At 41.4% G+C, this 24,429-nt stretch overlaps 1 pseudogene; it reads right to left on the reverse strand.

Moving 5' to 3' along the window:
* Positions 1-3,279: 3,279 nt before the first annotated feature.
* LOC101053369 (transcription initiation protein SPT3 homolog) lies at positions 3,280-4,024 on the reverse strand (annotated as a pseudogene).
* Positions 4,025-24,429: the final 20,405 nt, after the last annotated feature.

A 24,429-nucleotide genomic window follows, 5' to 3' on the forward strand; every position in this document is an offset into this window, starting at 1 on the left:
AGGTACCCAACAGACAGTCAATCTCAATTTCTCTAAAACTTGGTGGCTTGCATCAGGATTTGGCTGCAAGTCTAAAACGGAGTTTTCAGTCCTTTTGTTTGGGGAGAGTTAGGAACCTTATTTGGGGGTTTTTTTTGAGAAAGAAAAAAACAAAGGGGAGGGAGGGGAGGGAAAAGAGAAAATGGCAGTTTCTGCTCAAGAATGGAGACTTTGGGAAAACGTGGAGCTTAAATGCTCTGTTTTCATTGTGCATCTCTGCAGATTACTAGGCTGTCTGGAAGGCAGCCATGAAATGGGAAGAGGTTGTCTTCCTCTCTTTAGGCTGCAAAAAGAGCAGAAAGAAAAATAACCTGAAGAGGAGGACATGGTCAAGGCAATCCTGTTGTGGAGGGTGGGCTGGCCACAGCAACAGGGCACCCAGCCAGGAGCGAAATAAAGGACTGACCAGCAGAGAGTTGGCCTAAGAACTGTCAGCAAAGACGTCCATTTTTACATTGTTTTATGGTTTGGTTTTCGTCTTTTTGAGTTAGCTATCTATTTGCCACGCCTTGTTACACATTTTGAAGAGAGTGCTGGATTGCAAAGACAATAAATACAACCAAAAAAGAAAAATGCTGAGACCATACAGGTGAAGAAAGAGGTCAGACAGTTGCAGTACGGCCCATCCCATTTATTGACTGGAGCAGGCAGCCAACAATTTGCAGAAAATATTAAAAGAAAAAATAGACTTCTATAAAAACGACTTGGCACCTGCAACAATGCAGGTAACAGCCCATCAGTGGAAAGGGTAGTGGGGTCACAGAACCAGAGGCATAGCTTCTGCCTAGGAGACACAGGATGGGACGGTGTGAGACCCACAGGAGGACCAGCCTGTACCACCACAAGATCGGTTTCACATCTTGCCTTTACCTAGCGGCTCTGTGACTTGGATATGTCCTTGAAAACTGAGTCTGTTTCCTCATCTAATAAATAAATTTGTTTATTCCTGCTTCATTGGACATCTATAAAATCAAAGAGTGCTTATGTAACGTTTTTAGCAGACATTTTATAAATGGCAATTATTATTATTTACACACTAATTAAGGTTAGCGATTCGAAGCTGATAAATCCTTTAGTGTTCACTATGTATCAAGCTGTTTGTAAGTAATGCCATTCTCATTACAGAAAGGACTCAGTATTTTACAGTAACTGTGTTGTATTGATGAAGCCTCAGAAAAAAGAACGTTTCAAAACCTGCTGAAGTCCTAAAAAATGTAAAGATCTGATGTGCCAAGTGTTGGTGCTTATGCAACTACATATTGATTCCTAAATACTAGTTTTGGCATGAAACAAGGAACGATTAATCAACATGACCCAGCATTTCTATCCCCAGACACACATCTTCTAGGAATTCTCATCCAGGCAACAAGGAGACATGTGTGAGAATCCTCACTGCAGCCAATTCTAATCAAAAAAAAAAAAAAAAAAAAAAAAAAAAAAAAACAGGCAGGGCATGGTGGCTCATGGTGATTCTGTAATCCTGGCACTTTGGGATGCTGAAGGAGGCAGACTGCCTAAACCCAGGAGTTTGAGATCAGCCTGGGCAACATGCTTAGACCCTGTGTCTACAAAATAAAAATGAAAATTAGCCAGGTATGGTGGCGCACACCTATAGGTCCAGCTACTCACGAGGCTGAGGCAGGAGGATAGCTTGAGCTTAGGAGGTCAAGGCTTCAGTGAGCCAAGATTGCACCACTACACTCAGCCTGGATGAAAGAGCAAGACTCTCTCTCCATAGTAAGTAAATAAATAATAAAACAAACATCTAAGATAACCTAATGTCCATGAATGGAAGAACGAATAAGTAAATTCAGTTGAAGACAAATAGAATACGATTCAGAAGCTGAAATAAACCACAATAAAAGCATGTTGCAAAAAAATATGTACAGCAAAATCCTCCTCTTAAAAAAACTTACACTTAAAGCAATAATGCTTTGTTTAGAAAAATATAATACTTCATTAAAGTAGGAAAGTATCGGTGACCATTATACATATTGAGGTCAAAATGCTTGTTACCCCTGAGGCAGAGGGGAGTATGACTGGTGAGCGCCACAGAGGAAGCTTTAAATGTATCTATGAGATATTTTCTTTCTATTAAAAGAAAAGCAATCTGAGACAAACATAGCAAAAAATAAAGTAAGACAAAAAAGATGGGGCTCAGTATCAAGTATATTGTTATTCATTATATTATTCTCTTTAATTTTCTGAATATTGAAAATAGTTCACACTTAACAGAATCAGGACTTCAAGGTTCTTATAGGACAATGGGGACAATTAAAATCCAAACTGCTTCACACTCTCTTCAAAAACTATGCAGATGAACTAGTATGAAAGAGATAAAAGCACCCCTAACCAAAGTCTGCCGGAAAACCAGGAGACAAAGAATATTGAAAATCTTATGTATGCAGGAAAATTATAATGAACACCACTAAGACAGCTGCAGAGCTCATGACAGAATGAAGAGCCAGGTTGGGAGTGCATGGAAAGAGGGGAAGGCAGTTGATATGATAGTCCATCTGGGAAAGCCAAGAAAATCAATGGCAAAGCTACTGTAAACAAGATAACTCAATAAAACAGACTATGAACCAAACACTGAGAAATCAGTAGCTTTCATACGTACAATCAGCAACCAGTTAGGAGGTGTAAAGGAAAAGAAAACATCATTTTTGGTACCAATAAAATAAAAATAAAATTCTTAGGAATAAACTTAACAAAAAGATGTGCAAAAGTCATACAAGGGAAACTTTCAAAGCCTGACTGAAAGATACAAAAAGGCATTCCTTGTTCTCCGATAAGATAATGACATCTGAAAGATGTCAGCTCTTCACTAGTTAATATGTAAGTTTAAAGCAATTCCGATACAAATAATAATTTCTTTTTCTAAAGATGGACAAGTTTTTTGTTGTTTGGGATATTTTTGTTTTGCTTTTTTGTTTCTTTTGAGACAGAGTCTCACTCTGTCACCAGGTGCCAGGCTGGAGTGCAGTGGTGCAATCTCGGCTCACTGCAACCTCTGCCTCCCGGGTTCAAGCAATTCTCCTGCCTCAGCCTCCCAAGTAGCTAAAACTACAGGCATGCCACCACACCCAGCTAATTTTTTGTATTTTTTAGTAGAGACGGGGTTTCACCATTTTTTTGGTGGGGGGGAGAAAGGTAAATTTGTATTTTATTTTGTTTTCAAGAAATCACCTTAATATAACATCGCCTTTCCTGTTGCTGCAGGCACATCACAGTGTCACATCAGCAGACTAGAAAGGCCATCCCATTCCTGTGGTAAGCATTTGTGAATGGGAAAGCGGAACAATCTTGTGGCTGTAGTGTCGAATGGCCTCTCTGATGTGGCAGGGCTGGATGGCATTGCTGTGAGCCTCAACACCACAGGCTGCAGTGCTCTCAGCAGAGTTGTGATACTGAATGAAGGTTGCAGAAATGGCATGGCTGAAGGGGTCCCCTGCCTTAGTTACCATGTCTTGCCTCACAAGAAGAGCCAGATCCCTAACTATGCCACAGTTTCATACGCTAAATATGCTAAAATTTCCATAGCGACGACATTGGGTTTTATCTCCATACTGCTGCAGTCCGACCAGTCTCGGAATTCGGAAGCTTTTTTGGAGAAACTTAATTGTCGACTTTCACAGAATTCTACATATTGAGCTGAATCCATAATTCGAGTTTGTGTTTCTGCTCTCTCCATTCTTTCTTGTTTAACTTCATCAATTTCATCATCTTCAAACATTGCTAAAAGTTCTCCTGTCTGGTCAATAGAGTTGAGCAAGTCCTGAGTAATTTTTTGTCTTTTGTTTGCATTATTGCTGCCACTCAATTTGTCTTCGAGAAGATCATCCTCATCAACACCTTTGACAATCTTTGATTTGTAGTCTCAGATAAACATGTATTTCAGCCATCTTCTAAGTTTTTTCTTATCTTTGCGCATCAAAAACAGAAGTTCTTCAGGAGTGATTACTCTTTCTCCACGCAGCTGAGAAACTTCAACAGCTTCCTATAACAGATTAATTAACTGAATGTGTACCACATCTCTTGATCTGAGTGTGTACCAGATCTCTTGACCTCTTGACCCGCCCGCCTTAGCTTCTCAAAGTGCTGGGATTACAGGCGTGAGCCACTGTGCTCGGCTGACAAGTTTTATTTATAGATGGATAAGTTGATTCTAAAGTGTGGATGAAAACACACACACACACAGACACACACACACACACACACACACACACACACAGAGGGAGAGAGAGGGAGGGAGAGAGAGAGAGAGAGAGAGAGAGAGAGAGAGGAAAACCAGGAACCAGCTGAAAGAGAAGAGGAAAGAAGGGAATTGACCCTACAAGACAGTAGAACACAGTGTGAAATTTCTATGAATGAAACTGTGTACAGGCACAGAAGACGACAATCCAACAGAATAGAACAGGAAAGGCAGGAATAGTCCCAAGTACAGACGAACATTTAGTATGATGATGGTAGCACTTCAAATCACTGAAAAGAAGACAGACTTTTTACTAAATGATGTTGGAACAACAGGGGAGTCATTTTAACAAAAGGCTAAATGAGACTATTTTTCATGTCATGAAAAAGTACAGTGAAAGAAAAAGGTACAAGAACGATGAGAAATATGAGTAAGTTCCTGGGTGTAGGATATAAAGAAAGCTGTTCTATCCATGATTCAAAATCTAGAAGCAATTAAGAGAACATTAATAAGTTTGACCATATAATAACGAAGTCCAATTTTTTAACATGGCAGAATCACATAACAGCAACAACAAAAAGAATGACAAGCTGGGATAAAATATTTCCAATTGGCTGGGCGCCATGACTCACACATGTAATCCCAGCACTCTGGGAGGCCGAGGCAGGAAGATCACGAGATCAGGAGTTCGAGACCAGCCTGGTCAACATAGTGAAACCCTTCTCTACTAAAAATACAAAATATTAGCCAGGCATGGTGTCAGGAGTCTGTAATTTCAGCTACTTGGGAAGCTGAGGCAGGAGAATCACTTGAACCTGGGAAGCAGAGGTTATAGTGAGCTGAGATCATGCCAATGCACTCCAGCCTGGGTGACAAGAGTGAAACTCCACCTCCAAAAAAAAAAAAAAAATGCAACCTACATGAAGAACTCTTAAAAAAAATAAAAGGGGTTAAAAAAAAACTTGAGAGAAACATAAATAGAAGAACCAACACGTCACAGAAAAAGACTCACAAATGGTCCTCAGGCATGTAAATATAAATAGAGGCTCAACTTCTTTTGTACTAAGAGTAATGAAAATTAAAACAGAAAGCTACAATTTCACATATGTCAGACTGACAAAATTTCAAAAGCTTGACAACATACTTTGTTGGTGAAAAAATGGAAAAACAGGCACTCTCAAGCCTTGCTGGTAAAACTGCACAATGGTATGCCCATGATATGGAAGGGAATTTGGTATACAGGAGTAGGCTGCTGGTATGCAGGTGATATAGAAGGAAATTTGGGAATAGATCACAAAACTACCTATGCACTTATCCTTTGACTCAGCAATCCAGTTTTTAGAAATTTATCCTGAAATTACACCTCCAGAAATTCTAAACAACCTATACATTAGTTTTTTTCACCCTTCAGTATTTGTAATTTGCTAGGTTTCTAATTCATAATTAAAAACTATCCACATTCCCAAATAGTAGACAGGTTTATTAAACCATGATACAATCATACCATAGAGAAATCTGTATATAAACGAAAGAAGAACTCTTGTTGAACTCATATGAAGTCCCTTCGAGTAGCAATCAAAATCTCTAAAATACCAAATAAAGTCCCCGTCCCCATTCCCCCTCACCCCATCCCCACACATCCCTGACTTCTTTTTTTGAGATGGAGTTTCACTCTTGTTGCCCAGACTAGTGCAACAGTGTGACCTTGGATTACTGCAACCTCTGCCTCCCAGGTTCAAGCCATTCTCCTGCCTCAGTCTCTTGAGTAGCTGGGATTACAGGCACCTGCCACTGTGCCTGGCTAATTTTCGTATTTTTAGTAAAGATGGGGTTTCATCATGTTTCCAGGTTGGTCTTGAACTCCTGACCTCAGGTGATCCACCCACCTCGCCTTCCAAAGTGCTGGGATTACAGGCACAATCCATGGCGTCCAACCTATTTCTTTAATAATTTCTTCATCTTCATTTTCTTCATTTCCTCTTTTTGGAATGACTAATTTCTAATTATCTTTCTGGAATTTCTGACTAATTGGAAATTAGTCAGAAATTAGATTTCCTGGGTAGATCCTCTAAGCTTATACTTATCTATTATTTTTCAATTTCCATGTCTCTTATCTATCAATTTTTTATTTCAGTAGCATATTTTTACTTTATCACATTTCTTCATTTTCTGTCTTTCATAGCAAATTTTGTGGTAGGTTTTCTTTGAAAATATTAGTTTGAAGCTATTGATGTTTTCTCTGATTCTCAGCATTATGTCTGATCTTTTAGGATCCTTTTGTCTGTTTACTATAATCTCTATTTTTCATCCTGAGGGTGATCCTCAGCTAGACTTGAAGAATAAGACATTGAAAACTGATTGGAAACTGCTCCCGGGAAGAGCTTGTTGACTCCTGCGCTTTGTTGCATGGTGGATGGGAAACAAACCAGCTGTTTCATTAGATGATCTCCAAATGTTAGTGTCTTCTCTCTGGGGCTGTTAGTTCTCTCTGGAGAAGAATCCTTGCATTCTCCTGTTCCTGCATTTCTGAAGTGAGGGAAGAAAAGGAATCCAAGAAGGACAACTCAATCATCAATTTTGCTCAATCCAACTGCTTTCTGCCATCATTTTACCTCTAATACTCGAGTATCTGTTGGCCAATTTCTCTGGAGAATTTCCCTTTTTCTTGCCAGATGGTGTGACCAGCTGACAGTCAGCTGGGGTAGAAGACCTGAATGTCTAATCATTCTGCTTTCAGCCTTTCAACTAAGTCTCCTGTTTTCCTTCCCTCTTCTTGCCCCTCACACCTGCCTTCTTTGGTGAACCTCACAGTGATTCTCTGAAGCCTATGAGCTCTGCAAGAATTTTAGGCTAGAGCTGGGTTTTTTTGTTTGTTTGTTTGGAGGCAGAATCTCACTTGTCACCCAGGCTGGAGTGCAATGGCTCAATCTTGGCTCACTGCAACCTCCAAATCCTGGGTTCAAGAGATTCTCCTGCATCAGCCTCCCGAGTAGCTGGGATTACAGGCTGCTGCCACCATGCCCAGCTAATCTTTGTATTTTTAGTAAAGACAGGGTTTCACCATGTTGGCCAGGCTGGTCTCAAACTCCTGACCTCACGATCTGCCCTCTTCAGCCTCCCAAAGTGCTGGGTTTACAGGTGTGAGACACTGTACCCAGCCGTAGAGCTTCTTTTGCTCAGTGAAATCAACTGTGATTCATTCATCTACTTTCCTTCTTCCAAAACTCTGTTGTAATATTTTGCTTCCTCCTGCCTTTCTGAGATGTTCTTTTCTTTTGTCTTTTCATTCCTCATCTATCATTTTAGATAAGTTTTGGGTGGCAGAGATAATAAATTCTTGTTGCTAATCTATCGTTTTAAACTCTAGTACTATCTAGGCAAGATTTAAAATCTGGGCACCCTATTTACAAGAGACTCTAATAGTTAGGCAGTAATATTAGCAACCTATTCCACCTGAAGAAGTTACAGAAGGTGAATCTTCACCCTTGCACAACCCTTAAGGATTAAGGGTTCTCTTGTCAAAAGGAGAGGGAAAATACATCAGAGGCGTTTGTACCTGACATGTTTGAAGAGGCATTTGAACCAAAGAGGCTCCATCTTGAATAGGGGCTGAGGAAAATGAGGATGAGACCCACTGGGCTGCATTCCTTAGGTTAGGCATCCTTAGTCACAGGATAAGACAGGAGGTTGGCAGGACTGGCATCCCAAGATATAGGTCATAAAGACCCTGCTGATAAAACAGGATGTGGTAAAGAAGCCAGTCAAAACGCGCCTAAACCAAGATGGTGAAAAAGCAACGTCTGGCCATCCTCACTGCTCACTATGTCCTCCTTATAATGCGTTAGCGTGCTAAAAGACATTCCCACCAGGATCATGACAGTTGATAAATGCCATGACAAAATCCAGAAGTTACCCTATGAAGTCTAAAAAGAGGAGGAGCCCTCAGTTCTGGCAATTGTCCCCCCTTTTCCTGGAAACCTCATGAATAAACCACCCCTTATTTAGTATATGATTAAGAAATAACTAAAAATAGCCAACCAGCAGCGCTTGGGGCTGCTCCATCTATGGCATGGGTCGCCAACCCGTGGTCAATGGCCCAATACCCAGTGGCATGTTAGGAACCAGGCCACACAGCAAGAGGTGAGTGGGAGGCAAGGGAGAGAAGCTGAGTTCCGCCCTGTCAGATCAGCAGCAGCATTAGATTCTCACAGGAGCACAAACCCTATCATGAACTGTGCATGTGAGGGATTAGGGTACACATTCCTCATGAGAATCTAATGCCTGATGACCTGTCACTGTCTCCCATCACCCCCAGATGCAACCATATAGTTACAGGAAAATAAAGGCAGGGCTCTCGCTGATTCTACATTGTTGTGAGTATGAAATAATAATAGAAACAAAGTGCTTGAATCATTCTGACACCATCGCCACTTGTGTTGTTCATGGAAAAATTGTCTTCTTCAAAACTGGTCCTTGGCACCAAAGAGGTTGGGGACTGCTGGTCTATGTAATGGCCATTCTTTTGTTTCTTTACTTGGCTAATAAACTTCCTTTCACTCAAAAAAAAAAAAAAATCTGGGTACCATATATACAAAGATCAAGACAACTAAATCCTGGCCTTTTCGTAAGTTCCACGGTGGAGAGGAAACTGACAAGTTGCAATAACCATTAGTTAAGAAACCCAGCAACTCTATTCTAGTGTCTTATTTCTGTTATTAAAATGTTTCTGAATCTTCATTTTCTATCTATAAAATGGTTGAGAGATTCTTGGTAAGACACATCAGACATTTGCTAGGGAATTCTTAGTATTGCTTTTGCTTGTTGTTGAAATCATTCTTTCAGGAAGAGATGCAGGGAGAACTGGCATGTTTTAATCACCTTTTCCACGTACAATTTTCCTAATGCAGAAAAGCAGAGAGAGCAATATGAATTCAAGCACCTGAAGCCAGAAACATGACAGCAAGGGCAAATCTAGGTAGTCAGGGGAAGTAGTCAGGAGGAAACAGAGTGACAAGGAATAGAAATGAGGGTGGGAGGAAGGGATCAGACATGGCTTGCTTTTTGCTATCTTCTAGAATATAATAAAGGGGCCTAAAGGAAATGTCTAGGGCAAAACAGCCTGTGCAAAAGAAAAAACGATGAAAAATTTATTTCAAATTCATTCGTTTCCTAGCCTTTCCTTCTTAACTCTAACTAAAGCCTTAACGTTTCTCTGTAACAATCAGAATTTACCCAATCACAATGAGCTTCCGAATGGCTAAGAAACTAAGTGAGCCGGTGACCTTGAGTGAACTTGTAAATTTGCTTTGTGGATGTTTGAGACTGCTCAGGGAGGAGAGATCAGGGGCCTGTGTGCAAGGTTGCTTTCACTGTGCAGTGCACAGCAGGCATTCACTAGAAGACCTCAAGATGATGGCATTCTTTGGATTGGGCAACATGAAGCTCTGACGGGAATGTATCTGGATTGGCAAAAACCCATCCCAACTGCCTAGAAAGAATCAGAAATAGCATACACATCACTGTAGAATCGTCTTTGGGCAGGAGAGGCACCACTCTTTCTCTCTCTTGCTCAGTCCTAGAAATTGTCTCCCAAACTCACGCCTTTTTAAGTAAACGTTTACTCTTCTGGGATATTTGCTTTAGGAAATTGTTTAGATGTGAAAGAGAAGGTTGCACTTTTCCCAATTTAGCCATTTCTATCTGTGCTTAGAAAAATAATTTTTTTTTTACATTCACTGAAGTGTCATTTAAATAAGAAAGGCAAGATGATCTCCAGATACTAAGTTATTAATGAGAACTTTTCCTTCTAGACGGAATTTAAATGAATAGCAAATAGTCCTATTATTAGGTTTTAAATGGTTTTAACTTCTTAACACCAACTGAAAAGAAAATAGCCAGTGCTAGAATGTGTAATTGCTTATGATAGTAATAATAAAAATTTTATTTGCAATCTTATTATTCAACGAGAAAGTTACTAAGCAGTTTACCAGAGTGTGGGCCAAGGATTATGAAATTGCATTTATACGTAAATGATAAAATGTGTTGCCATGGTGAAGGTCTGGTCAAAAACAGGATAATGTTCTAGCTCATTTGAAATGTATCAGTGCAATGATTATCTGATATAAACACAGCAACTTGATTCTCATAATCCTTGAACCTTCTGTAAATAATGCAAAGAATAGCTGAAAACTAAAAATTCTGACTCAAACTTGCACTTTGATACTATCTGTAAAGTTTTTAAATATACTGACACCCTAGTCCTTCCACAGAGATGCTGATTTAATCAGTGTGGGATGCAGTCTGGGAGCTAGAATTTTTTATATTTTTATTTTATTTATGTATTTATTTTTAGAGTCAGTATCTTGTTTGTTGCCCAGGCTGGAGTGCAGGGGTACAATCATAGCTCATTGCAACCTCGAACTGGACTAAAGGGGTCCTCCCATCTAAGCCTCCCCAGTAGCTGAGACTACAGCCGTGTGCCACCACATCCAGCTAATTTTTGTATTTTTTGTAGAAATAGGGTCTAGCTATCTTGCTCAGCCTGGTCTCAAACTCCTGGATTCAAGCAATCCTCCCACTGCAGCCTCCCAAGGCACTGGGATTACAAGCATGAGCCCCTGTACCCCTGGAACTGAAATTCTTAAACCTCCCCAGGTGATTCTAATATGTTTCAAGTTGGAGAAACGTACTCAGGTGACACATCCTTCTGTTCAAAGACTACAGTAAAAGTGAAGCTTATTTATCACATAATTGTGACTCAACAAAGGCTTTTCTTTAGAGATACTGTATTGGCATGTCTAAAGACAAACGAAGTAATAGAAATATAAAAAGATATAGAAATAAAATAGAGAACACTTAATAGGTAGCAGCATATTATCTATTACTATAGTAGTATTATATTTTTTATAATATCTATCAACATATAATAACTGGAATATAAAAGAAACCAAAATAAATATAATCCCAGAGTTTATATAGATTTACATTGAAGTAAACTTATCAGAGCCATATTAGTACATAATGAAAATGCATTTTGGTTCCAGAGAAAGTTCAGTGCTTATGCATTTTAAAGAATACTAATTCCACTGGGCATATACCCTAAGAAATATAAATCATTCTATTATAAAGATGCATACATGTTACATTTATTGGAGCACTATTCACAATAGCGAAGACACGGAATCAACCCAAATGCCTATCAATGATAAACTGGATAAGGAAGATGTGGGTACATATACACCATGGGCTACTATGCAGTCATGAAAAGGAATGAGATCATGTACTTTGCCGAGACATGGATGGAGATGGAAGCCATTATCCTCAGCAAACTAACACAGGAACAGAAAATCAAACACCCCAAGTTCTCACTTATAAGTGGGAGCTGAATAATGAGAACACATGGACCTGTGGGGTGGGGTACAACACACACTGGGGCCTGTCAGAGGGGCAAGGGGAGGGGGAGCATCAGGATAAATAGCTAATGCACATGGGGCTTAATGCCTAGGTGATGGGTTGATAGGTACAACAAGCCACCATGGCACAGGTTCACCTACATAACAAACCTGTACATTCTGCACATGTATCCTGGAATTAAAATCTTTAGGAAAAAGAATACTAATATCATCCCATCACAAAATCAGGCTGTAGCCAGGTGATACAGGTGACATGGATACAAGTAGAGACAACAGATATAGTTTCTACTCAAATTTGAATTATTTAGCCTCATTGCATTTCGTGGAGTCAAGCTATTATAGAGAAGTTAGCAAATGATCCCAGAAATGCATGGATTTGATCAAAAAGGAGGTCAAATTTAAATCAACTACCAGTTGAGAAAACAGCTCAGTGGTGTCAAACTTCATATATCCATTCACAAAGCATTTCTTGAATACTTGCAAAGCAATGAGCTTTGTGAAATGGAAGAATGAATTCCAACTGTATCTGTAAAGCTTTATTACTTAAAAAGAATCTAAAGCAAGCATCAGTAAATTATAACATTTGTTCAGTATAGCTAATGAATATATTATCTTTGCTATATTATTCTTCATGCTTCTCATATTATGTTTGAAATATTTCACTTAAGTTGAATTTGGGCCAGGTGTGGTGGCTTGTGCCTATAATCCCAGCACTTTGGGAGGCCAAGGTGGGTGGCTAACGTGAGGTCAGGAGTTTGAGACCAGTCTGGCCAACACGGTGAAGCTCTGTCTCTACTAAAAATACAAAAAAAGAATTAGCTATGCGTGGTGGCATATGCCTGTAATCCTAGCTACTTGGGAAGCTGAGGCAGGAGAATTGCTTGAACCCAGGACGTAGATGGAGGTTGCAGTGAGCTGAGACTGCGCCATTGCACTCCAGCCTGAGCAACAGAGCACAACTCCATCACAAAAAAAAAAAAAAGAAAGAAAGAAAGAAAGAAAAAAGAAAAAAAAAAGTTGAATATTAAGAAATCTACAATCAAGGAAACAAAAGAGCATATGAACAACAATAATATAAACTTGAAGGTAATAGGGTGGTACATGGTACATGATAGTAATGTATTTCTCACTCTTTCAACAGTTCAAACGGTTGAGTAGGCAACTTTCTGTATGGTGGTATGGAGACCCTGGTGCTGTCATTGCATGGCTCTGCCATTTCCTACAGCCTCTTGGTGCATTACTGGACCCTCAGCATCCAGTTGGCATTCTGGGGAAAAAATAGAGTGGAAGATTGCAAAGAAGATGGTTTATGAGCCAGACTGAGGACCCACATACATCACATCTGCACACATTCCATTGTCTAGGACCCAGTCATGTGGCCGCCCCACAGTGAAGACTGGGAAATGTGTTTCAGACCTTTTTCCATGAAGAACAAGAAAAGGGTTGGGTGAGCATCTCATCAGTCTCTGTGGGCGGTGACTGCATAAGAAAGCAGACAAAGTGCTGAGTCAGCTCAAAGGAAAGAAACAGTGGTTGGCAGAAGGGATTACAAAAAGCCTCATGGGAAAGGTGACATCTGAATTAGAACCTGAAAGATTTGTAGGATTTGGAAGTGCAGAGATAAACTTTATTCGGGGTAGGGGTATAAACTATGTACAAAAATAGGAAGGTAGAAATGTAAAAGTCCATGTAGGGAGCAGAGAACAAAAGACCGGCAACAGAGTCTAGATAGGCTGGGCTGATACTCAGCTGTTACTCACGGGAAGGCTATGCAAGTTACTCAAAGAACGAGAGGCTTCTGAACTAGTTATCAAAGTCACCAGTCCAAGCTGCTATGTGGACATCCTGAGCTTACCCCACTGCCCAAGGAGATGCTCCCAACACAGCAGACTCCTGTAGGGCCCTGCTCCAGCCTGTGGTCATGTTAGTTTTGATTGTTGGTGTCTGCATGTTATTGGCTGTTACATATTTTTCACTCCATCATCTCTGAACACAAGATTTTAAGAGGGACTAACAGCAGGATTCGGAGAGGTGGACTGGAACTGCTTCACTGTGTCCTCAAATGCCACACCATGAAGTTTGGATTTTATTCATTAACAGGGAAGTGTGTGTTCATCACAGACCTTTTCTGAATAGGCAAGGAATATGATCAGAGCTCTGTTTAGAAGGATGATTTTAACAGCAGCTAATTTAGGACGACATGAAAAAAAGAAAGTAGATTACAAAGATTAAGTGATCTTTGTAAATGAATGACACCAGGTTATTAAAACAGCAAGGAGGCTCCATCTAATTAGTTATTACAGTTACTAAGATAAGGAAAATGGTACCAACAAATTACATCAGACCTGACCTTATTACTTTGCTCTAATCATCAATGTTTATAACTTTAGTTGTTACTGCGATATCTGTAAGAGTGGACATGTTATTCTGATACATGTGTGAGGGCTCTAGTGCCACAATTCAGAGCATCATCGGACAACCATCTTTCAAACTCTCCCTCAATTATGTCTGTAAGGACAAACATCTGCTGGTTCTATTATTTAAGGAAAATATCTGAAATTTCCCCATCCTTATATTTTTTCCTGCTTTAACTCCCTACATACACATACATGCACACACATGAGCAAGTGAACACACATGCACACACAGAGACACATACATGAGCACATGCACAAACATCAACACGGGCATACACACAACCATGTGCCTATAGGTGCACACCCTCACATGTGTGCAGGCACCCACCGGGACACTGGCATCTACGAGGGATTCCATGCCTGCCCCATTGTGTTGGCGAGAACCTACTTGCTTACTTCACCCTTGCCAGCTCCATATCCCAGATAGACATGATTTCCACTCTTTTCTTTGTAGCTTTCAGACTGCTTTTCTTTGACTTAAAAATCACAGCCAGGTTGTCCTTACCAGGTAAGTGCATACTACTTCCAACTGGAGGCCACAGTTTATCCCACACATCCCAGACCTGATCCTTCCCCTCCCACATCTCCCACCCAGGGCCTTGAAATGGATGGTGTCTGCCTGTCCCTTCTTGGTCCCCAGCTCCATCTCCATCCTGTCTGAGCACAGAAGCTTCTGTCACCTTGGAGTTGGAGTGCACCACCCTATCAACACATGGATGCATTCACCAGTCTGGAAGCTATTGATGACTAGCTCAATTTCCAGACCCTCTTCTCTCCCTAGAGTTCTGTAGTTTCAGCTGAAAGTTCCAATCTTCTTATCATACCTTGGTCTTTCTCGCAACAGCCTGTATCCTGAAACTATCTAGTGGTCTACTCTTTTGATCCAAGAGTAGCCTCATGAGAAAAAAAATGGTCCAATCACCCAGGATATTCCAAGGATTTTTGGAACTGTGTGCCAGGAACCAGGAATGAAAACAAAATACTTATTTATCATATTTACTGTCCTCCTCTCAATTAGTGCAGGAAAATAATCTATTACCATTTTTAAATCTGTACTGAAGTCGTAACTGCGCTAATTTTAACAAGACTAGTCCCTGGTGTATTAGTCCATTTTCATGCTGCTGATAAAGACATACCTGAGCCTGGGAAGAAAAAGAGGTGTAATTGGACTTCCAGTTCCACATGGCTGGGGAGGCCTCATAAGCATGGCAGGAAGAAAAAAGCACTTATTACATGGTGGCAGCAAGAGAAAAAAAGGAAGAAGAAAAAGCGGAAACCCCTGGTAAGCCCATCAGATCTCATGAGACATATTCACTATCATGAGAATATTATTGGAAAGAGCAGCCTTTATGATTCAGTTACCTCTCCCAGGTCTCTCCCACAACACCTGGGAATTCTAGGTGATACAATTCAAGCTGAGATTTGGGTGGGAACACAGCACTATATCACCTGGACATAATAGTACTGTATTAGTCTGGGTCAAGTCAGGAAATTAGAAACCACATTAGGCTTCTCGAATAGACGGCATTTAAAACAGGGAACTGGTTATATAGTGCTGGAAGGTTGAGGCAACTCAGATAAGAGTAACTGCAGGAAGCAGCTCCCACCCTAGGTTGGAGGAACAAAGTGAAGAGAATTACCACAACTTAGGAGTTGGAAGGGTGGATGGTTAGATTTCTGGTTAGATTGGCCAGTGCTTAGATTTCTAAAGTGGAGGCATCACAAAGCCACTGCAAGGAAAGAATTTTGAAGGATGAGCACCATGTGGCAGGTTCTGGAAGTACTGAAAGAAGGTGGGAACCTGGCATGTGCTGCTGGCAGGATACTAAAGGGAGCTAGAAACAGGACATCTCCCCTCCTCCAGCTTTCCTATCTCCCACTGGAGCTCTACGTGGTGACATGTTACCATGTAACAGGACACCAGACATAATGGAGTCCAGGATATCTAATTTGCAGAGACCAAACCTGATCAAGACAAATGCTTCATGTCACATGGATACAAAATGAGATGAGGCTCAGCTCAAGGTGGCCGATTGGAATGGACACATTGTAAACCCCGGGAGGGAAGAACCGCAGAGGATAATGGCCCATACACACCTTAATATTTACAATGAGGCCAGGTGCAGTGGCTCACACCTGTAATCCCAGCATTTTGGGAGGCTGAGGCAGGTGGATCACCTGAGGTCCAGGGTTCAAGACCAGCCTTGCCAACATTGTGAAACCCCATCTCTACTAAAAATACAAAAATTAGCCTGGTATGGTGGCACATGCCTATAATCCCCGCTACTCAGGAGGCTGAGGCAGGTGAATCACTTGAACCTGGGAGGTGGAAGTTGCAGGGAGCCAAGATCATGCCATTGCTCTCCAGCCTGCACAGAGTGAGACTCCATCTAATATATATAATATGTATTATATATATTATATATTTATTTATATATATTATATAGAATACATATAATATACATATATATTTATATTTATATATATTATATATTTTTATATATTACATATAATATATGATATATATAATATATATTTATATATATTTATAATTTGGCTTTCTAGCCTTTGTTTTTGATGTATTATGATTTTTTAAAATTTAGCATGGAAGCAAATTTGTTTTTTTAAAAAATCTAAGTTTGGACACATTTTATTACATTCTTATTTGCGATAGCAAGGTAAAATTATTTCAGGCTATGAAACTAAATATGCAATTTTTGCAACACTGAATATATTCATGGAAAAGATGTAATTTCAGTCACCATATTAGAATATCAGAAATAATGCTATTTCCAGTTCAATTCTTTGTGTGGGTCTTTTGTTTTGGGGGGGTTTGGGGTGGTTTTTTTGTGATGGAGTTCTGTTCTTGTCACCCAGGCTGGAATACAGAGGTGCAACCTCCACCTCCCAGGTTCAGGTGATCCTCCTGCCTCAGCCTCCCAAGTAGCTGGGATTACAGGGGCCCACCACCACAGCCAGATAATTTTTTGTGTTTTTAGTAGATACTAGGTTTCACCATCTTGAGCAGGCTGGCCTTGAACTCCTGACCTCAGGTGATCCGCCAACCTCAGCCTACCAAAGTGCTGGGATTACAGGCATGAGCCACCACACCTGGCCTATATTCTTTGTTTTATAAATGTGTAAAACCTTTCTACAGCAACCCGTTGTTTCAAAGACTATTCTGAGGCAAAGATTCTGAAACATGTAAAATGTAAACCTGCAATGAATCCATATTCATTCTTTCAAAAGTGCTCATTTCTGTGACTCAGAAATGAAAAACAAATGATAAATATTTATCCCAACTGGAAAAAGAAAGACGTTGAGTCCAAGAGTCCTAAATCTGGCAACTTTTGCTTTGATCAACCAAATAGTGCTTCTCAAAACTCTTTATTTAAGTGCCTGCTTTCCATGGGGGGAAAAATAGGAGTTATTTAACCTTAAAATGTCAGATTATTTGGCTCCAGGGATTTTATGAGAAATGAGGTATCTCTGGGCTCGGATCCACTCAGCCTCTCTTTATATTTCACATCTATAGCATGAAATACTTTAGTCCTAATATTTACAGTTCCTAGAAACTGAGAGGACACAGGAGACTGAAAAGTTCCCAAATTTTATTGAGCATAAAAGCCATCTAAATCATGGTATCTTTTTTTGGGGAAACCAGTAGTATTAACAGCCATCCCACTGGGCATGCATTTTAAAATCCTTCTCAATTGCTGTTAATAACTCAGGAAAACAAGAATATGAAAGGATGGAAACCCTAAAATGGTCAAGACAACTCAGAGAGAGTGATAGTAAAATGATGGCGCAAATACACTTTATCCTTCAAAAGAGTCACCACGGAGAGAACAGCCTATTTCAGTGATGCTGCCATTATGCAAGTGTTTAGGGGACCATTCTGAATCTTTTCCAAGCCACTTTAAGAGACCCACAAACATGAAAAATATATTTAATCCCTTTCACCTCAATCTTGTTTTTTGCCACCAAAGAACATTTACACACCTCAGTAAGTTCCAAGAGACTTTTGCATGTTTTCCATTTTTAATAGCTATCTTCAAAGACAAACATATCTACTGAGAATGCTCCAGAAAATGGACTTATTACTGAAAAAAATTCCGGAATAAAAGTTTTAAGATATTTTGCATCTTGGGTATAACACAAGTGTTACCTCCCAAAGTTTCTGCATGAAAAGAAAAAAAAGTCATTGTAGTGTTCAGATTTTTTTTTAATGGATCATAACATTTTATATAGAACATACATTAGCTGTGCCTTTAAGGACACACATGCGTCAATGATCTTCCCTGGGATTTTGCTGTCATTATTTAATTACAGTTTTCATTTAATGAGATGTTCTTCCAGGATGAGTTTCCCAGTGATTTTATCACATCCAATTACACCACAGAAGACTTATAATGAATAAAGGCTCACAGATTTAGAACAACTTTTGTTATTGGTAAATGAACACAGAATGTCATGAAAGACAACAATGGAATAATTTTTCAGCAAGTCAAGTGACCACTAGGAAACCAATGGACCAGCAGAGAAAAAAATGTTTCCTAAAAATAAATGCTGGGGCCGGGCGCTGTGGCTCACACGTGTAATCCCAGCACTTTGGGAGGCCAGGGCAGGCAGATTGTCTGAGGTAAGGAGTTCAAGAGCAGCCTGGCCAACATGATGACATGCTATTTCTACTAAAAACACAAAAATTAGCCTGGCATAGTGGCACACATCTGTAATCCCAGCTACTTGGGAGGCTGAGGCAGAAGAATAGCTTGAATTCAGGAGGCAGAAGTTGCAAGTGAGCTGAGATCCAGCCATTGTACTCCAGCCTGAGCAACAGAGCGAGACTCTATCTCAATAATAATAATAATAATAATAATAAAATGTTGGGTAAGGATGGCTTCTGTGCTTTTCCTCTGTATGAGTCAGCTTGAGCCGCCATAACTACAACAACAACAGCAACAACAATAACAGAGAAATTTTCTCCAGAAGGAGGCTAGAAATTCCAAGATTAAGATTTGAGCAGTGTTCAGTTTCTGGTAAGGGCTGTCTTTTGGGTCTGCAGGTGGCCCTGTCCTCTCCTGGCCCTTCCTCTGAGCACGGATGGATTGGATAAGCTCTTTTTCTTATAAGGACATCAGACTTATGGGATTACAGCCCCACCCTTACAACCTAATTTAACCTTTATCATCTTCCCATGAGCCCTATCTCCAAAGGTAGTCACTGATATGGTGTGCATCTGTGTCCCCACCCAAATCTCATGTTCAATTGTAATCCTCAATATTGGAGGTGGGGCCTGGTGGGAGGCGACTGGATCATGAGGGTGGATCCTTCATCAATGGTTTAACACCGTCCTCAGTGCTGTTCTCATGGTGAATGAGTTCTCATAAGAACTGGTTGTTTTAAAGCAGGCATCCCCAAACTTTGGCCCGCGGGCCGCGTGCGGCCCCCTGAAGCCATTTATCCGCCCCCCGCCCCACAACCGCCGCACTTAAGGAAGCGGCATCTCTTTCATTGGTGGTCAGTGAGAGGAGCACAGTATGTGGCGGCCCTCCAACGGTCTGAGGTATAGTGAACTGGCCCCCTGTGTAAAAAGTTTGGGGACGCCTGTTTTAAAGTGTGTGGCAACTCCCCATCCTTCCTCTTGCTCCAGCCATGTAAGAGGTGCCTGCTTCCTCCGTGCCTTCCGCCATGATTGTAAATTTCTGAGGCTTCCTCAGAAGCAGACACCACTATGCTTCCTGGACAGCCTGCAGAACCATGAGTCCATTAAACCTCTTTTCTTATAAATTACCCAGTCTCAGGTATAGAGACTTTATAACAATGTGAGAACTGACTAATGCAGTCACATTGGTGTTAGGGTTTCAACCTAGGAATTTGGGGAGGACACACATGTTCAGACCATAGCACCCTTCCTCCTGAACAGTAAAGTCATTTCCAATGGAGTCAACAAATAGATAAAAGTGAAGACGAGTCGGGCGCGGTGGCTCAAGCCTGTAATCCCAGCACTTTGGGAGGCCGAGGCGGGTGGATCACAAGGTCAAGAGATCGAGACCATCCTGGTCAACATGGTGAAACCCCGTCTCTACTAAAAATACAAAAAATTAGCTGGGCATGGTGGTGCGTGCCTGTAATCCCAGCTACTCAGGAGGCTGAGGCAGGAGAATTGCCTGAACCCAGGAGGTGGAGGTTGCGGTGAGCCGAGATCGTGCCATTGCACTCCAGCCTGGGTAACAAGAGTGAAACTCTTCCTCAAAAAAAAAAAAAAAAAAAAAAAAAAGTAAAAAAGAATGAGGCCGGCCGAATGTGACGGCTCATGCCTGTAATCCCAACATTTTGGGAGGCCAAGGCGGGCAGATCATGAGGTCAAGACATCAAGACTATCCTGGCCAGCATGGTGAAACCCCACCTCTACTAAAAAATACAAAAATTAGCTGGGGGTGGTGGCACACGCCTATAGTCCCAGTTACTCTGGAGGCTGAGGCAGGAGAACTGCTTGAACCCGGGGGGGCAGAGGTTGCACTGAGCTGAGATCACGTTCCTGCACTCCAGCCTGGCAACAGAGTGAGACTCGGTCTCAAAAAAAAGAATGAGACCAAACTGTCAAGCAAATGGATCTAGCACTCTGGGAGGCTGAGGCAGGAGGATCACTTGATTCCTAGAGCTCAAGACCACCCTGGGAAACATAGTGACAGGCATCTCTACAAAAAAAATACCAAAAAAAAAAATGTTTTTTAAGCGAGCCAGGCATAGTGGTATGCACCTGAGGTCCCAGCTACTCAGAAGGCTGAGGAGGGAGGATCACTTGAGCCCAGAAGTTCGAGGGTGCAGTGAGCTATGATCACTCCACTGCACTACAGACTGAGTGCCAGAACAAGATCCCATCTCTAAAAAACAACTTTTTAAAAAACAGAGTTTAAGAAAGAATTAGAGGACAGACACACACAGATGTCAAGCAGGGGAATGTTGAGACACCTAAGTTCAAGCTCACTACCTGTTTGAAAATTAATAAAATTAAAATTAACAAATCCACCAGGAGGGGGAAGAACGAGGCCTGCACATTTACCACCACCACCGACCCTCATTGATCCTTGGAAGGCCTGACAAGTTCTTGCCGTGCTGTTGGGCCCTGTGCTCTCAGCTTCTTGTGTCAACTCCTTGGCAGCCAAATTAGTCTCCACATCTCTCAGATCTGTGAGACTCTCCACCTCATTCTAACATCATGTCTTTCTCTCTCTGGTGCCCCTTCCGTTGTATCACAAAAGTCAAGTCCATTTTGGAAATAACGTACAGGGAGCATTCCGAGCTGCCTGGCTTCTCCGGGTCCCCTTCAGAGTCTAACACCTGGCTTAAACCTTCCTGCCACTCTCTCTCCCACATTGCCCAGACAGACATTGATTGACAGTGGATCGATTGATTAACTGTTCATCGTCTGAAACCGCTTTCTGTGTCTGAAGACTCTCATTGTGTGACTCTTGGTAGTTGGTCAGATGCCATCTCACGTTGGAAACCCAAAATTTGGACAGTTGTTTTCTCAGACCCTGGCAAATGTAGCTTCGGCCTGGGATGAGGCATCAGCCAATGAGATGCCCCCACTGGGAATCTGCTCTGGATGAAGTAATGCAAAAAATCAGGGCATTCCCAAGAAGTCTCCCCGGTGGCAGTTTCAGCAGCAGCCTGGAAATGGTATTGAGCTTCTTCGGGCTACAGCAATGCTGGACCCAGGTCCATACTCAGCAAAAGCAGTGAAGGTACCCCAGCCAGCCTCTCCCTGAGGCATTCTCATGCGCTCTGACACCCTGGTATCCTTTGACTATTCCATGATTTCTGTTTTCTCCAGCTCCCTGTCCTTTCTGTAAGCTAACTGACACCCTTCTAATAAATTCCATTTCTGCTTAAACTAACCGGAGATGACCTCCATCTGCAACCGAGAAACCTCAATATCACACCTCCCCTGGCTCTGATCATTGAAAATGAAGTAAAATTCTAGGCCAGGAGAGGCATTGAGAATTGAACATAACAACAATCATTGAGTAATAAAGCTGAACACAACCTTGATTTGGAGCCAATTAAAATATAAATGCAGGCTAGGTACGGTGGCTCATGCCTGTAATCCGAGCACTTTGGGACGCCAAGTTGGGCGGATCATGAGGTCAAGAGATCAAGACCATCCTGGTCAACATGGTGAAACCCCGTCTCTACTAAAAATACAAAAATTAGCTGGCTGTGGTGGCATGTGCCTGTAGTCCCAGCTACTTGGGAGGCTGAGGCAGGAGAATTGCTTGAACCCAGGAGACAGAGGTTGCAGTGAGCCGAGATCGCGCCACTGTGCTCCAGCCTGGTGACAGAGTGAGACTCTGTCTCAAAAAAAATATATAGATATAAACATAAATGCAAAAATAATCCACAGCAATTTTTTTCTTTCGTCCCTGAGGCTTTGTGAAGGTCTTGTGGACTTTTCAACAGCAGACCTGAAACATTCCCTGAATCGGAATCTGCATGGTTAGAATACCCCTTTGATTTGCTTGGCTAGTCCTTTAAATCAACTTCGTGCAGTGTCTTGCAGAGGCCAAACAACTTTAAAATTTAGATTGCTTCTAGAGTGCAAAGCTTAGCCAAGTTTTGAGAAGTAATTTATTCTCGGTCTCATGTGTTCCATCAAGTAGAAGCCCAAGGGTCTCTTTCATACTGAGTGTGTCAGGGACAAATGGGCTTTGGTGGATTCCAAAAAACAAAGACATTTTGGGAACAATTTTGGAAGGGAACATTCAAAACTTTCTAGCACCACAGGGCCTAATTTGCTCCTATCTTGAATTTCAGCAATCCTAATTTTGAGAGTTTTACAACACCTGCTGCGGAAACCATCCAACTTTTTCTTACTGAACTGATAAGTAGGTAAGAAATAATGTGGCCCTGAGAGTTGGGTAATCAGAAAACTCAGGGTAAAAAAAAAAAAAAAAAAAAAAAAAAAAAAAAAAAAAAAGATGAATTGGTCTTTCTCTCAGAGATAAACCCACACAAAACAGCATGACACATCTACATTTTTGCACAAACTAATTAGAGTTTCTTGGCCTTACCTCATTAGACTAAATTCAATCTGAACCAAACATATGCAGAGACTCCTACAGTCAACAATGTACTTCAAATAATAGAGGATATGAGGCTGGAATCATTACCAACTTAGCAGAGGGGCCTCTCTTTGCAAAGCCTGTGGAATACTGGTTGTACACATTCATGTATTTCCTGCCTAACATAACTGCTAATTAGATGAAGGGGTTAGATCCAAAGATAAATATGAAAAGAATTGCGTTGCAGGCGATGAGCTGATCACAGTGGACAAATCAATGCTGATTACTTTGATTACAAACATAAATGATTAAACCAGAGTTTTGTTTCCAGCCACCCAAGCTTTCACCACTTTCTTTTGGTTAAAGTTTTACTTTCACTGATTTGGTATAATAACAAAATTAAAAACTAGTAAGCTTCTCAGGGGGTTCTGGATGTCAATGCCACAGCAGATTGTCTATTTGATATTGAGAATCTGACATGTCTGATTTGTATTTGATGTTTCTTCTCCTATTAGGTAACCTGAGGAAAACTACAGCTGTTGGGCTCTGCTCTTAATTTAGACCTTGTTCAGATTTCTGCCTACAGGGTGGGCATTTGTCATAGCGGGAAGCACATAGAGACTCTGGCGGGGACAAGACTGCGCCTCACAATCAAGGTCTCCTTGGCACTTGGCGTAATTTTCTCTGAGGTGGGGAGGGGACGCTGCTAGGTGGTGGCCTTCTTGTTAACACAGGGGCACTACTGGGTGGGGGCACAGCGGCAGAAGCAGAGGTATCTCGAGGAGAAACAGAGAAGCAATGAGCAAGTCCAAGCAGGGCTGTGGCCGATTCAGCCCTGGCTCTAGGCCGGCACCAAGACAGCTGACCAGCCAGGGGCTGGGAGTGGGGCAGCGTGGGAAGTGGGGAGTCTGGGAGGAGATCCCAACTTTGGAAGCGAAAGGCAGAAATTATTAGACCATCAGGTAGAGTCCAGGTCATTGCAAGAATTCTGACTGCACGTCAAAGGAGGGCAAGAAGCAGGTTAAGGCCTGCAAATGACTCTGGAAGAGACCAGGGAGAACCCCAGATCCCTGCTCTTGGGAACAGTACAAGGCAGGATGGCAGGATGCCATTCTCAAGTCAACCCAGCCCCAGTATCTTCAGGAAGTCCGCCAAACTCTGAGCACCTCACTCAACAGGACCTGGTGACAAGCTGGCCTCCGTAGAGGTTGTACTGTGAGTGAAAGTGTGGTCTGAAACACAGAAGCTTTATGGAGACTTTACCTTATAGCTCAGCATAGCACAGAGCAAATATTTTC

Source organism: Saimiri boliviensis, chromosome 13 (genome assembly GCF_048565385.1).
Source record: "Saimiri boliviensis isolate mSaiBol1 chromosome 13, mSaiBol1.pri, whole genome shotgun sequence".
In the NCBI taxonomy this organism is placed as follows: Eukaryota; Metazoa; Chordata; class Mammalia; order Primates; family Cebidae; genus Saimiri; species Saimiri boliviensis.